This window comes from Pseudophryne corroboree, chromosome 3, assembly GCF_028390025.1.
Source record: "Pseudophryne corroboree isolate aPseCor3 chromosome 3, aPseCor3.hap2, whole genome shotgun sequence".
NCBI lineage: Eukaryota > Metazoa > Chordata > Amphibia > Anura > Myobatrachidae > Pseudophryne > Pseudophryne corroboree.
The window spans coordinates 331149446-331166119 of NC_086446.1; the positions used below are offsets into that span (position 1 = coordinate 331149446).

Below are 16674 nucleotides of genomic sequence, written 5' to 3' on the forward strand. Positions count from 1 at the left end.
GTGGCTTCAAAGAATAGGCTCTTTTTGACAAACAAAAAGGTCAACAATTAATTGCAGGTTTTTGTTTTTTTCTTTCTTCTTGGTCTGTATGCTTAAGTTGCACACAGTATGAGACAAATCTTAGGTTCCACCTATCAGAAAATTTCAAACTCTATAGGAACCCCTAAATCTTGGCACTGAACTTTACAAATATGCATACTTGGACAAAAATTTACCTTAAGGAAACATTTTAGCTATGCTACCAATACATTTTTAAATTGTTATGGTATTTTTAAAATGTAACATCTTTTTTCCAGCATATTGCATTTTTTTAATTAAATAATTTGAGTTTTACTTTAAAAATGGTAAAATCTGAATAAGAAATTATTTAGCTTGTGGCTTGTTGGTCTGGGTGTATGATTTTTGCTTTGGGTGGAAAAGGCCCCAGGTACATATCCTGGATTAGCCTGTTTTCTCAGGTTCTTTAAAAGTGCTTAGTTCTATTATCTGATAGTATTTTAAAATACTTACTAATGTATTCCAACAGTTTCACTTCCAATTTCATTAGTATACATGAATAATGCATGAACAGTTGGCTCGTTGGTCTAGGGGTATGATTCTCGCTTAGGGTGCGAGAGGTCCCGGGTTCAAATCCCGGACGAGCCCATCTTCTCAGATTCTTTTAAATCCCATGGTTCCATTATCTGATTGATGTCAAAAGCATCAAGTGAATTTTGCTTTTGAAAATCCATAAAAAATATATACTTATGCATATTTAGTAAACTGTCAACCATTTGGTGGTATATTGGGTATACTGTAGATTCCATTTTGTCTAAGTAATCTTGAGTGGCTTCAAAGAAGTCTCATTTTGACAAATTAAAAACTGTCAAAATGAAATTACAGGTTTTTCTCTTACCTTGCTTTTTTCTAAGAAACAATGAGTGGCTTCAAAGAATAGGCTCTTTTTGACAAACAAAAAGGTCAACAATTAATTGCAGGTTTTTGTTTTTTTCTTTCTTCTAGGTCTGTATGCATAAGTTGCACACAGTATGAGACAAGTCTTAGGTTCCAACTATCATAAAAGTTCAAACTCTATAGGAACCCCTAAATCTTGGCACTGAACTTTCCAAATATGCATACTTGGACAAAAATTTACCTTAAGGAAACATTTTAGCTATGCTACCAATACATTTTTAAATTGTTATGGTATTTTTAAAATGTAACATCTTTTTTTCCAGCCTATTGCATTTTTTTATTAAATAATTTGAGTTTTACTTTAAAAATGGTAAAATCTGAATAAGAAATTATTTAACTTGTGGCTTGTTGGTCTGGGTGTATGATTTTTGCTTTGGGTGGAAAAGGCCCCAGGTACATATCCTGGATTAGCCTGTTTTCTCAGGTTCTTTAAAAGTGCTTAGTTCTATTATCTGATAGTATTTTAAAATACTTACTAATGTATTCCAACAGTTTCACTTCCAATTTTATTAGTATACATGAAAAAGCGTTAACAGTTGGCTCGTTGGTCTAGGGGTATGATTCTCTCTTAGGGTGCGAAAGGTCCCGGGTTCAAATCCAGGACGAGCCCATCTTCTCAGGTTCTTTTAAATCCCATGGTTCCATTATCTTATTGATGTCAAAAGCATCAAGTGAATTTTGCTTTTGCCAATCCATCAAAAAAGTATATACTTATGCATATTTAGTAAACTGTCAACCATTTGGTGGTATATTGGGTATACTGTAGATTCCATTTTGTCTAAGTAACCTTGAGTGGCTTCAAGAAGTCTCATTTTGACAAATAAAAAACTGTCAAAATGAAATTGCAGGTTTTTATCTTACCTTGCTTTTTTCTAAGAAACAATGAGTGGCTTAAAAGAATAGGCTCTTTTTGACAAACAAAAAGGTCAACAATTAATTGCAGGTTTTTGTTTTTTTTCTTTCTTCTTGGTCTGTATGCTTAAGTTGCACACAGTAAGAGACAAGTCTTAGGTTCCAACTATCATAAAAGTTCAAACTCTATAGGAACCCCTAAATCTTGGCACTGAACTTTCCAAATATGCATACTTGGACAAACATTTACCTTAAGGAAACATTTTAGCTATGCTACCAATACATTTTTAATTGTTATGGTATTTTTAAAATGTAACATCTTTTTTTCCAGCGTATTGCATTTTTTTATTAAATAATTTGAGTTTTACTTTAAAAATGGTAAAATCTGAATAAGAAATCATTTAGGGGGCGTGGCCTGGCTCGTGAACAGTGGAGTCCAGCTTTTCCTCAGCTCCCGCTATAACTCCACTTCCACACACTTTATCCCCTCTGTGGGGACCCAGCTCCCTTGCCCAGCTGCTGGGATCCCCCCTACCGCTCCCCGCAGCACTCACGGAGCCCGGGGACCATTACCCTGCAAGCCGCCGATTGAGGCCTTCATCACCCCTGGAAGCCGGGGCCTCGAGTTCCGGGCTGCCCCCAGAGGCTGTCCACGGCCAGTGCGGGAATCCATAAAGGCAGCTGCTTTCCCCGGCGACCACCCTGCGCATCCCACTGAGACCTCTCTTACCGCTGTCCGCGTCCTCCACGGAGCCCAGGATCCACCTCAATACGAGCCGCCGACTGCGGCCTTACCCGCCCGCCGAAGCCGCGGCCTCGGGTTCCGGACCGCTCCCGGCGGCGGGCCGCGGCCGGCGCGGAGCTCCACGGAAGTGACCGTTTACCCCCCGCAAGTTGCGGACACAGATCCCCCTGGCTGCCTGCACACTCTGCTGCTGTCTGCAGCCCACCTGCAGAGAGATCCTGCCGGGCATTGCTGGATGTGGTGAGTCCGGATCTCACTATATGGGGCTGGAATCCCCAGTGTATTGTTATAACACTGAGACTGACTTGTAGGGCAGAGGTCCACACAGGGCCCCATCTTATAAACTCTCTCACCCTGTATTCTTTTATTGCTGGCCTTGGGGCCTTAAAGTGCCTGGTCCTCGAGCTGAAGGGGATTTAAGCTACAGTGCCACTTCCATACATAGCTTCCCTGCCTCTCTGTATGTGCAAAATAGGCAGGACCTGTTTGGAGATGTGATCTCTGCATTCCTACGCATTGCTGTGATGCTGGCTCCTCAATGATATATTAATGCCAGGCTGATGGGGGTCGTTGCTCGATAGACGCATTCTAATGTAGCTCTGCACCACCACCATTCTACAGTTCAGACCAAACTACGCTTTTATTGCTATATTCCTACATTATGGTCAGAACCAAACCCAGGAAATCATCCCGAACCAATCCCACACCTCGACCAAAGAACCCTTCATCACAATCGACCATTAGGCCTTATCTCCAGCCGACAACGACCGAGACGGATCAAGAATCAATGGCGGCCAGTCCTACTTCTTCGCCCTCTTCCTCGCCTGTATCGTTGTCCAAAGGCGGCCCTGCACCCCCTCCATCCTGGGAGAGAAACGAACTCAAGGAAATATTTTCATTCCTTAAAACACTCCCCACTAAACAGGATCTTCAGGATACGATTAGACAGGAAATGGCGACTGTTAAGAAGGATATCTCACAATTATCGGACAGGCTGACAGCTGTTGAGGAGACCCAAGATACTTCCGATACACTTTTTCGATCCCTGCAGGATATCCTTACAGCCCAAACCATGGAAATACGCTCCCTACAAAATAGGGTGACTGATATGGATAACAGGGGACGTCGGAACAATATCCGTATAAGGGGCCTCCCGGAAGATGTCCCACAATCAGGTCTCATTGACGCTCTCACGAAGATCTTTAATGAACTGCTGGGAAATGAACCTGACACCGAGATTGTCTTTGATAGGGCTCACCGTGCTCTTAAGCCTCGTGGACTTTCTTCAGACCGACCCCGCGACGTGATTTGCCGCTTGCATTATTTCACGCAAAAGGAAGACATTATGCGCAAAGTGCGCCAGCTAGATGAAGTGGATTTTAATGGAACGCCGATCTTCCTTTATCAAGACTTGTCCTGGCACACACTTCAATTACGCAAGACATTGAAACCTTTGACAGACGAACTACGCAAGCGGCAATTAAAATATCGCTGGGGGTTCCCCTTTAACCTACAAGTTTCCTATTCTGGGAAAGTATTCTTCCTGCAAAATTCTTCCGATTTACCGTCCTTTTGTGCTGCACTGGGACTGCCGGAACTGGCCATCCCAGCCTGGGAGGCGGAAATCCCGCAACTACAACTGCCGCAACATAAACAAAGAAGCCCCCCCTGGCAGACAGTCCGCTATGCCAAAAAGGCTCCGACCGCTGTCGCAGTGTCCTCTGCCACGGATGATACCTGACTGGACGCTCTCTACCTCTTGGATTTTTCAGTTGGTGTATTGCTCCGCCTCTTAGTGGGGCTGAGATCCTCCTACGTGGCCCTCCTGGTACTTTAATTGATTTTGCAACGTTATCTTCTACATGTGTGGTGGTTATGGTCTTTAGATGTTACTCCTAGTATTCCGGTGCTAGATAGCTATATGTTCTTTTTTGTGAATGCTTCTAAGCTGTTCGTACTTGCATTTCGATGTTTGCGTCTCCTGACGACGACTCCCTTGTCCCCCTACCCGCTTAGTATAACACTATCCCCTGGAGCTGTGATCCTATCGTTGGGACGCGGTCTCCACGGCGGGTGCTTTATAATGGTTTATTTTTCTATTCCTCTTTTCTTTTGTTCTAACTCCTCTCTCCTCTTTCTATATCTCTGTCTCTCTTCTGTGGTAGTTTCCCTGGGAACCGTGCTGCTGATCCCCTTATTTGGACACCATGAGTGCTCCTAACCGAATTAAAATCTCCTCGTTTAATGTTAAAGGGCTTAATGTACCTGAAAAAAGATCCAAACTACTTAGATCATTATGGTTGGATAAGGTAGATGTAGCCCTAATTCAGGAAACACACTTTAAGACAGGCCTGAGGCCCCCCTCCTTATCGGACCGCCACTTCCCTCTCTCATTCTTTAGTAACAATCCGGAAGGTAAAACAAAAGGGGTAGCAATCTTATTTTCCAAAAAACTCCGTGTGACAGACGTGGTGGCCCACAGATTGGTTCCAGGTAGACTACTATTGCTAAACTGTCAAATTTTTCAACAAACTTTCACGTTTATTGTGTTGTATGCTCCCAACCAAGCCCAACCCCAGTTCTTTACATCACTCCTCTCTCAGTTTGATTCTCTCTTGCAGGGCATAGTGGTATTGGGAGGTGATTGTAATTGGTCTCTAAATCCCACAGTAGATACTTCTAACGCAGCCCCTAGATTTTCGAAGCGCAAGCATTGCCAAGTTCGGAAAGTCTTCCACGAGCTTCAGCTGGCCGACTCCTGGAGAGTCCTGCACCCTACTGCCCGAGACTACTCCTTTTTTTCTCATCCCCACCAAGTCTACTCACGTTTAGACTACCTATTTTTAAGCCATAGACATCTTCCCCTCCTCTTAGATGCTGATATAGGTTCAATCACGTGGTCAGACCACGCTCCTATTTCTATGTCTCTTTCGCTCCAAACTCCCACTTTAGGTCAATGGTCTTGGCGTTTGAATGAATCTCTTTTGCAAGATGTTTATTGTAAGGGGGAACTCGAGAAGGCCTTGTCTGATTACATTGACCTGAACGATACGCCCGATGTGTCCAAAATTGTAGTGTGGGAAGCACACAAATGTGTTATCCGGGGTAAACTGATTCAATTGGGAACACATGTGAAAAAACAGAAAAAGGCCCTCATCGATACCCTCTTGCAACAGATACATACCCTAGAATCTGATCATAAAACTTCTCTGTCTGGAGAAACTTATGCAAAATTAACTGATGTTAGAGCCCGACTGAATAAAGTACTATCTGATACCACGCTACACTCCATGCGTAAATGTCAAAATCGATTTTACCAATGGGGTAATAAGCCTGGCAGACTGTTGGCACGTGCTTTACGTGCACAGCATTCTGCCTCATTTATCAGTGCAATGAAAGATGCTAATGACCTTCTTCACTCCAAGACCCCAGAAATTGCCTCTTGTTTTAAGCAGTATTACTCCACCCTTTATAATTTAGCTACATCCTCGAATAACCCTAACCCTTTGTTAGTGTTACCTCAAATTCGGAATTATTTGTTAGCCACAGATTTTCCCACTATTTCAACGACAGATATAGAGCTGCTAGAGCGTCCATTCACCCTACAAGAATTAGACCATGTTATCTCGTTAACTCCGTCCGGTAAAAGCCCTGGACCGGATGGTTTTACTATAGCATATTATAAAACATTTAAGGATAGTTTGGCTCCTTTACTGCTTCGTGCCTATAACGCTATTTCTGCTACCTCACATTTTTCCCCTCAATCCCTAGAGGCACATATTGCAGTGATTCCTAAACAAGGTAGGGATCCCGCGTTGTGCTCCAGCTACAGACCCATCTCACTGTTGAATGTTGATTTAAAACTCTACGCTAAACTCATGGCTGTCAGATTGAATAACCTTCTTCCCTCCCTAATACATGGGGATCAAGTGGGATTCATCCCCGGTAGGGAAGCTAAGGATAACACCACAAAGATTTTGAATTTGATACATTTGGCTTGCTTGAGGCAACTACCCACAGTATTGCTCTCGACGGATGCTGAAAAAGCATTTGATAGGATCAGCTGGGATTTCATGAGGTCTGTGCTGGAGCATATTGGCCTGGGACCTATCGCGCTCCATAGAATCATGGCTCTATACACCACTCCTACTGCCAGGGTCAGGATTAATGGTACTCTTTCGGACTCCTTTAGTGTCACCAACGGCACGAGACAGGGTTGCCCCCTTTCCCCTTTGATTTTTGTACTGTGTATTGAGGCGTTAGCAAGAACTATTAGGAAAAATATTAATATCTCTGGCCCCCAGGTGGATGGTGAGGAATTTAAACTGGCGCTTTTCGCTGACGACCTCCTGGCGGTCATATCCAACCCCTCAGTTTCGCTCCCTCATCTTATGCAAGAATTTGACACCTTCAGCAAACTCTCTAACTTTAAAATTAATTACTCTAAATCCTCCGCCCTTAATGTCTCCGCATCCCCCGCTGCGGTTAGGGGCCTTCAACAAGCATTCCCCTTCTCTTGGAACTCTAATTGCATCACCTACCTAGGAGTTAGATTAACAAATAATCTTTCACAACTGTTCACCCTAAACTTTGCGCCAATATTATCCTTAATTCGTAATGATTTTAGCAGATGGCATTCCAAACACCTGTCTTGGCTAGGGAGAATTAATGTTATTAAAATGAATACTCTCCCAAAGCTGCTGTACCTCTTCCAAACTTTACCGATTTCTATCCCGAATTCTTGGTTCCAGTCTATTCAACACTTGATTCAACAGTTTATCTGGTTCCGTAAAAGACCCAGAATTGGATATGCCACTCTTTCTAGATTTACTAGTTCCGGTGGTGTCCAACTACCTAACATCAAAACTTATTATCATGCGGTGTTACTGAATAGAGTGCTCGATTGGACCAAGAATGGGGATATCAAACAGTGGGTGAAACTTGAAGGGTCTTGTATGTTACGACACCCTGAGATTTTCCCATGGTTACCCCATATTGCAAAGCTTCCCCCCCCCCACCCGACGATCTCTCCAACAATAGCCGCTTGGAAAAATTTACGCCGTCTGCCCTCCATTTCCTCCCCTTCTTGCCCACTGACCTCTTTTTTAGCTAATAATGAGTTCCCTTCCGGCCTTAACCCCAAGCATTTTCTTCATTGGACTGAGATGGGGCTCTTCAGGGTCGGTCAGCTGATCGCAGCGTCTCAGGTGAAACAGTTCTCCGAGATTAGGCAAAATTGGGACATACCTCAGACGGATTTTTGGAAGTTTCTGCAAGTCAGACATTTTATATTAACTAACTCTGCACGATTGGCATTTTCCCGCGAACTAACTCCATTTGAAAAGCTTTGTGTATCCCCCCAACCCCTAGCCCACTCGGTTTCTACTCTTTATAAAATGCTACAAAACTCCCAAACTGACACCAAACCGTCTTTTACCCGCGCGTGGGAAAAAGATCTTGGTTTAACACTATCACAGGAGGAATGGGAATCTATCTTCCTCAAAGCGCACGCTAGCTCCATATGTATTCAGATTAGAGAGACCCAGTACAAAATTCTCACCCGATGGTATAGATACCCCTCCATTCTTCACACAATGTTCCCTGCTGCCTCAAATAAATGTTGGCGCTGCTCCTCAACAATAGGTACGATGATTCACATATGGTGGGATTGCCCACGCCTGAGACCCTTTTGGAACGAGGTAATAAAGATCTCAACCGAGATCTTAGGTGTTCAGCTGCCAGAAGACTCTGCGTTCTGGCTATTGGGTCATTCTTCGATTCCTGTCTCCAGTTACAAGAAATCTCTGCTGAAACATCTCTGTAACGCAGCTCGTGCAGTTATACCTGTATTGTGGAAATCCTCATCCCCACCTACTAGGAGGGATTGGTTCCGCAGAATAGATACCTATATGGCCATGGAAGATTTACTCCTTACCTCCACTTTCCGACTATCAGTTTTTAGGACCACCTGGGCTCCCTGGCTTGATTTTAAAACGTCAGATACGTATAAACTTTACATCTCGTAATACTGTGGCTAGGGAGGTTTCCTGACATTGTTTACGCCTTGCTATTGGTACCCTTCCCAGGGTGTCTTCCCCGCTTTCCCTTTTTCTCTTTCCCTTTCGCTCCTTTCCTGCCTCTTCTTTCCTTTTTCCTCTTTCTCTTCTTTTTTATTTTCTATATAAAGTTGAAAGTTTAAAGTTTATTGTGTAATTTTGGATGTGCTCAGGTATTGAATGACAAGTGTTTAGAACTTTCTGGATACTCAACTGGCTGAGCTCAATTCAACTTCTCTACATTTAGTACAGTGTCGTTCCGGTCTAGTTTACTGAGACTATTGTATTTGAGCACGATGTTTTCAATGTACTTTGTCTTCTTTCAATAAAAATCAGATTATAAAAAAAAAAAAAAAAAAGAAATCATTTAACTTGTGGCTTGTTGGTTTGGGTGTATGATTTTTGCTTTGGGTGCAAAAGGCCCCAGATTCATATCCTGGATAAGCCTGTTTTCTCAGGTTCTTTAACAGTGCTTAGTTCTATTATCTGATAGTATTTTAAAATACTTACTAATGTATTCCAACAGTTTCACTTCCAATTTTATTAGTATACATGAAAAATCGTTAACAGTTGGCTCGTTGGTCTAGGGGTATGATTCTCGCTTAGGGTGCGAGAGGTCCCGGGTTCAAATTCAGGACGAGCCCATCTTCTCATGTTCTTTTAACTCCCATGGTTCCATTATCTTATTGATGTCAAAAGCATCAAGTGAATTTTGCTTTTGAAAATCCATACAAAAATATATACTTATGCATATTTAGTAAACTGTCTACCGTTTGGTGGTATATTGGGTATACTGTAGATTCCATTTTGTCTAAGTAATCTTGAGAGGCTTCAAAGAAGTCTCATTTTGACAAATTAAAAACTGTCAAAATGAAATTACAGGTTTTTCTCTTACCTTGCTTTTTTCTAAGAAACAATGAGTGGCTTCAAAGAATAGGCTCTTTTTGACAAACAAAAAGGTCAACAATTAATTGCAGGTTTTTGTTTTTTTCTTTCTTCTTGGTCTGTATGCTTAAGTTGCACACAGTATGAGACAAGTCTTAGGTTCCACCTATCAGAAAAGTTCAAACTCTATAGGAACTCCTAAATCTTGGCACTGAACTTTACAAATATGCATACTTGGACAAAAATTTACCTTAAGGAAACATTTTAGCTATGCTACCAATACATTTTTAAATTGTTATGGTATTTTTAAAATGTAACATCTTTTTTTCCAGCTTACTGCATTTTTTTATTACATAATTTGAGTTTTACTTTAAAAATGGTAAAATCTGAATAAGAAATTATTTAACTTGTGGCTTGTTGGTCTGGGTGTATGATTTTTGCTTTGGGTGCAAAAGGCCCCAGATTCATATCCTGGATAAGCCTGTTTTCTCAGGTTCTTTAAAAGTGCTTAGTTCTATTATCTGATAGTATTTTAAAATACTTACTAATGTATTCCAACAGTTTCACTTCCAATTTTATTAGTATACATGAAAAAGCGTTAACAGTTGGCTCGTTGGTCTAGGGGTATGATTCTATCCTAGGGTGCGAGAGGTACCGGGTTCAAATCCTGGACGAGCCCATCTTCTCAGGTTCTTTTAAATCCCATGGTTCCATTATCTTATTGATGTCAAAAGCATCAAGTGAATTTTGCTTTTGCCAATCCATCAAAAAAGTATATACTTATGCATATTTAGTAAACTGTCAACCATTTGGTGGTATATTGGGTATACTGTAGATTCCATTTTGTCTAAGTAACCTTGAGTGGCTTCAAGAAGTCTCATTTTGACAAATAAAAAACTGTCAAAATGAAATTACAGGTTTTTCCTCTTACCTTGCTTTTTTCTAAGAAACAATGAGTGGCTTAAAAGATTAGGCTCTTTTTGACAAACAAAAAGGTCAACAATTAATTGCAGGTTTTTTTTTTTTTTTCCTTCTTGGTCTGTATGCTTAAGTTGCACACAGTAAGAGACAAGTCTTAGGTTCCAACTATCATAAAAGTTCAAACTCTATAGGAACCCCTAAATCTTGGCACTGAACTTTCCAAATATGCATACTTGGACAAAAATGTACCTTAAGGAAACATTTTAGCTATGCTACCAATACATTTTTTAATTGTTATGGTATTTTTAAAATGTAACATCTTTTTTTCCAGCGTATTGCATTTTTTTATTAAATAATTTGAGTTTTACTTTAAAAATGGTAAAATCTGAATAAGAAATTATTTAACTTATGGCTTGTTGGTCTCGGTGTATGATTTTTGCTTTGGGTGCAAAAGGCCCCAGATTCATATCCTGGATAAGCCTGTTTTCTCAGGTTCTTTAAAAGTGCTTAGTTCTATTATCTGATAGTATTTTAAAATACTTACTAATGTATTCCAACAGTTTCAATTCCAATTTTATTAGTGTACATGAAAAAGCATTAACAGTTGGCTCGTTGGTCTAGGGGTATGATTCTTGATTAGGGTGCGAGAGGTCCCGGGTTCAAATCCCGGACGAGTCCATCTTCTCAGGTTCTTTTAAATCCCATGGTTCCATTATCTGATTGATGTCAAAAGCATCAAGTGAATTTTGCTTTTGAAAATCCATACAAAAATATATACTTATGCATATTTAGTAAACTGTCTACCGTTTGGTGGTATATTGGGTATACTGTAGATTCCATTTTGTCTAAGTAATCTTGAGTGGCTTCAAAGAAGTCTCATTTTGACAAATTAAAAACTGTCAAAATGAAATTACAGGTTTTTCTCTTACCTTGCTTTTTTCTAAGAAACAATGAGTGGCTTCAAAGAATAGGCTCTTTTTGACAAACAAAAAGGTCAACAATTAATTGCAGGTTTTTGTTTTTTTCTTTCTTCTTGGTCTGTATGCTTAAGTTGCACACAGTATGAGACAAATCTTAGGTTCCACCTATCAGAAAATTTCAAACTCTATAGGAACCCCTAAATCTTGGCACTGAACTTTACAAATATGCATACTTGGACAAAAATTTACCTTAAGGAAACATTTTAGCTATGCTACCAATACATTTTTAAATTGTTATGGTATTTTTAAAATGTAACATCTTTTTTCCAGCATATTGCATTTTTTTAATTAAATAATTTGAGTTTTACTTTAAAAATGGTAAAATCTGAATAAGAAATTATTTAGCTTGTGGCTTGTTGGTCTGGGTGTATGATTTTTGCTTTGGGTGGAAAAGGCCCCAGGTACATATCCTGGATTAGCCTGTTTTCTCAGGTTCTTTAAAAGTGCTTAGTTCTATTATCTGATAGTATTTTAAAATACTTACTAATGTATTCCAACAGTTTCACTTCCAATTTCATTAGTATACATGAATAATGCATGAACAGTTGGCTCGTTGGTCTAGGGGTATGATTCTCGCTTAGGGTGCGAGAGGTCCCGGGTTCAAATCCCGGACGAGCCCATCTTCTCAGATTCTTTTAAATCCCATGGTTCCATTATCTGATTGATGTCAAAAGCATCAAGTGAATTTTGCTTTTGAAAATCCATAAAAAATATATACTTATGCATATTTAGTAAACTGTCAACCATTTGGTGGTATATTGGGTATACTGTAGATTCCATTTTGTCTAAGTAATCTTGAGTGGCTTCAAAGAAGTCTCATTTTGACAAATTAAAAACTGTCAAAATGAAATTACAGGTTTTTCTCTTACCTTGCTTTTTTCTAAGAAACAATGAGTGGCTTCAAAGAATAGGCTCTTTTTGACAAACAAAAAGGTCAACAATTAATTGCAGGTTTTTGTTTTTTTCTTTCTTCTAGGTCTGTATGCATAAGTTGCACACAGTATGAGACAAGTCTTAGGTTCCAACTATCATAAAAGTTCAAACTCTATAGGAACCCCTAAATCTTGGCACTGAACTTTCCAAATATGCATACTTGGACAAAAATTTACCTTAAGGAAACATTTTAGCTATGCTACCAATACATTTTTAAATTGTTATGGTATTTTTAAAATGTAACATCTTTTTTTCCAGCCTATTGCATTTTTTTATTAAATAATTTGAGTTTTACTTTAAAAATGGTAAAATCTGAATAAGAAATTATTTAACTTGTGGCTTGTTGGTCTGGGTGTATGATTTTTGCTTTGGGTGGAAAAGGCCCCAGGTACATATCCTGGATTAGCCTGTTTTCTCAGGTTCTTTAAAAGTGCTTAGTTCTATTATCTGATAGTATTTTAAAATACTTACTAATGTATTCCAACAGTTTCACTTCCAATTTTATTAGTATACATGAAAAAGCGTTAACAGTTGGCTCGTTGGTCTAGGGGTATGATTCTCTCTTAGGGTGCGAAAGGTCCCGGGTTCAAATCCAGGACGAGCCCATCTTCTCAGGTTCTTTTAAATCCCATGGTTCCATTATCTTATTGATGTCAAAAGCATCAAGTGAATTTTGCTTTTGCCAATCCATCAAAAAAGTATATACTTATGCATATTTAGTAAACTGTCAACCATTTGGTGGTATATTGGGTATACTGTAGATTCCATTTTGTCTAAGTAACCTTGAGTGGCTTCAAGAAGTCTCATTTTGACAAATAAAAAACTGTCAAAATGAAATTGCAGGTTTTTATCTTACCTTGCTTTTTTCTAAGAAACAATGAGTGGCTTAAAAGAATAGGCTCTTTTTGACAAACAAAAAGGTCAACAATTAATTGCAGGTTTTTGTTTTTTTTCTTTCTTCTTGGTCTGTATGCTTAAGTTGCACACAGTAAGAGACAAGTCTTAGGTTCCAACTATCATAAAAGTTCAAACTCTATAGGAACCCCTAAATCTTGGCACTGAACTTTCCAAATATGCATACTTGGACAAACATTTACCTTAAGGAAACATTTTAGCTATGCTACCAATACATTTTTAATTGTTATGGTATTTTTAAAATGTAACATCTTTTTTTCCAGCGTATTGCATTTTTTTATTAAATAATTTGAGTTTTACTTTAAAAATGGTAAAATCTGAATAAGAAATCATTTAACTTGTGGCTTGTTGGTTTGGGTGTATGATTTTTGCTTTGGGTGCAAAAGGCCCCAGATTCATATCCTGGATAAGCCTGTTTTCTCAGGTTCTTTAACAGTGCTTAGTTCTATTATCTGATAGTATTTTAAAATACTTACTAATGTATTCCAACAGTTTCACTTCCAATTTTATTAGTATACATGAAAAATCGTTAACAGTTGGCTCGTTGGTCTAGGGGTATGATTCTCGCTTAGGGTGCGAGAGGTCCCGGGTTCAAATTCAGGACGAGCCCATCTTCTCATGTTCTTTTAACTCCCATGGTTCCATTATCTTATTGATGTCAAAAGCATCAAGTGAATTTTGCTTTTGAAAATCCATACAAAAATATATACTTATGCATATTTAGTAAACTGTCTACCGTTTGGTGGTATATTGGGTATACTGTAGATTCCATTTTGTCTAAGTAATCTTGAGAGGCTTCAAAGAAGTCTCATTTTGACAAATTAAAAACTGTCAAAATGAAATTACAGGTTTTTCTCTTACCTTGCTTTTTTCTAAGAAACAATGAGTGGCTTCAAAGAATAGGCTCTTTTTGACAAACAAAAAGGTCAACAATTAATTGCAGGTTTTTGTTTTTTTCTTTCTTCTTGGTCTGTATGCTTAAGTTGCACACAGTATGAGACAAGTCTTAGGTTCCACCTATCAGAAAAGTTCAAACTCTATAGGAACTCCTAAATCTTGGCACTGAACTTTACAAATATGCATACTTGGACAAAAATTTACCTTAAGGAAACATTTTAGCTATGCTACCAATACATTTTTAAATTGTTATGGTATTTTTAAAATGTAACATCTTTTTTTCCAGCTTACTGCATTTTTTTATTACATAATTTGAGTTTTACTTTAAAAATGGTAAAATCTGAATAAGAAATTATTTAACTTGTGGCTTGTTGGTCTGGGTGTATGATTTTTGCTTTGGGTGCAAAAGGCCCCAGATTCATATCCTGGATAAGCCTGTTTTCTCAGGTTCTTTAAAAGTGCTTAGTTCTATTATCTGATAGTATTTTAAAATACTTACTAATGTATTCCAACAGTTTCACTTCCAATTTTATTAGTATACATGAAAAAGCGTTAACAGTTGGCTCGTTGGTCTAGGGGTATGATTCTATCCTAGGGTGCGAGAGGTACCGGGTTCAAATCCTGGACGAGCCCATCTTCTCAGGTTCTTTTAAATCCCATGGTTCCATTATCTTATTGATGTCAAAAGCATCAAGTGAATTTTGCTTTTGCCAATCCATCAAAAAAGTATATACTTATGCATATTTAGTAAACTGTCAACCATTTGGTGGTATATTGGGTATACTGTAGATTCCATTTTGTCTAAGTAACCTTGAGTGGCTTCAAGAAGTCTCATTTTGACAAATAAAAAACTGTCAAAATGAAATTACAGGTTTTTCCTCTTACCTTGCTTTTTTCTAAGAAACAATGAGTGGCTTAAAAGATTAGGCTCTTTTTGACAAACAAAAAGGTCAACAATTAATTGCAGGTTTTTTTTTTTTTTTCCTTCTTGGTCTGTATGCTTAAGTTGCACACAGTAAGAGACAAGTCTTAGGTTCCAACTATCATAAAAGTTCAAACTCTATAGGAACCCCTAAATCTTGGCACTGAACTTTCCAAATATGCATACTTGGACAAAAATGTACCTTAAGGAAACATTTTAGCTATGCTACCAATACATTTTTTAATTGTTATGGTATTTTTAAAATGTAACATCTTTTTTTCCAGCGTATTGCATTTTTTTATTAAATAATTTGAGTTTTACTTTAAAAATGGTAAAATCTGAATAAGAAATTATTTAACTTATGGCTTGTTGGTCTCGGTGTATGATTTTTGCTTTGGGTGCAAAAGGCCCCAGATTCATATCCTGGATAAGCCTGTTTTCTCAGGTTCTTTAAAAGTGCTTAGTTCTATTATCTGATAGTATTTTAAAATACTTACTAATGTATTCCAACAGTTTCACTTCCAATTTTATTAGTGTACATGAAAAAGCATTAACAGTTGGCTCGTTGGTCTAGGGGTATGATTCTTGATTAGGGTGCGAGAGGTCCCGGGTTCAAATCCCGGACGAGTCCATCTTCTCAGGTTCTTTTAAATCCCATGGTTCCATTATCTGATTGATGTCAAAAGCATCAAGTGAATTTTGCTTTTGAAAATCCATACAAAAATATATACTTATGCATATTTAGTAAACTGTCTACCGTTTGGTGGTATATTGGGTATACTGTAGATTCCATTTTGTCTAAGTAATCTTGAGTGGCTTCAAAGAAGTCTCATTTTGACAAATTAAAAACTGTCAAAATGAAATTACAGGTTTTTCTCTTACCTTGCTTTTTTCTAAGAAACAATGAGTGGCTTCAAAGAATAGGCTCTTTTTGACAAACAAAAAGGTCAACAATTAATTGCAGGTTTTTGTTTTTTTCTTTCTTCTTGGTCTGTATGCTTAAGTTGCACACAGTATGAGACAAGTCTTAGGTTCCACCTATCAGAAAAGTTCAAACTCTATAGGAACCCCTAAATCTTGGCACTGAACTTTACAAATATGCATACTTGGACAAAAATTTACCTTAAGGAAACATTTTAGCTATGCTACCAATACATTTTTAAATAGTTATGGTATTTTTAAAATGTAACATCTTTTTTCCAGCATATTGCATTTTTTTAATTAAATAATTTGAGTTTTACTTTAAAAATGGTAAAATCTGAATAAGAAATTATTTAGCTTGTGGCTTGTTGGTCTGGGTGTATGATTTTTGCTTTGGGTGGAAAAGGCCCCAGGTACATATCCTGGATTAGCCTGTTTTCTCAGGTTCTTTAAAAGTGCTTAGTTCTATTATCTGATAGTATTTTAAAATACTTACTAATGTATTCCAACAGTTTCACTTCCAATTTCATTAGTATACATGAAAAATGCATGAACAGTTGGCTCGTTGGTCTAGGGGTATGATTCTCGCTTAGGGTGCGAGAGGTCCCGGGTTCAAATCCCGGACGAGCCCATCTTCTCAGATTCTTTTAAATCCCATGGTTCCATTATCTGATTGATGTCAAAAGCATCAAG

At 38.5% G+C, this 16674-nt stretch overlaps 5 non-coding genes across 5 annotated transcripts; all 5 read left to right on the forward strand.

The window, feature by feature from the left end:
- The first annotated feature begins 573 nt into the window (after positions 1-573).
- On the forward strand, positions 574-645 carry TRNAP-AGG (transfer RNA proline (anticodon AGG)). Its single transcript has one exon. It is a non-coding gene; the product is annotated as a tRNA-Pro (tRNA).
- A 10374-nt stretch (positions 646-11019) lies between these two features.
- On the forward strand, positions 11020-11091 carry TRNAP-AGG (transfer RNA proline (anticodon AGG)). Its single transcript has one exon. It is a non-coding gene; the product is annotated as a tRNA-Pro (tRNA).
- Positions 11092-11940: 849 nt separating this feature from the next.
- TRNAP-AGG (transfer RNA proline (anticodon AGG)) lies at positions 11941-12012 on the forward strand. Its single transcript has one exon. It is a non-coding gene; the product is annotated as a tRNA-Pro (tRNA).
- Positions 12013-15619: 3607 nt separating this feature from the next.
- TRNAP-AGG (transfer RNA proline (anticodon AGG)) lies at positions 15620-15691 on the forward strand. The gene has a single exon. It is a non-coding gene; the product is annotated as a tRNA-Pro (tRNA).
- Positions 15692-16540: 849 nt separating this feature from the next.
- On the forward strand, positions 16541-16612 carry TRNAP-AGG (transfer RNA proline (anticodon AGG)). The gene has a single exon. It is a non-coding gene; the product is annotated as a tRNA-Pro (tRNA).
- The last annotated feature ends 62 nt before the right edge of the window (positions 16613-16674 follow it).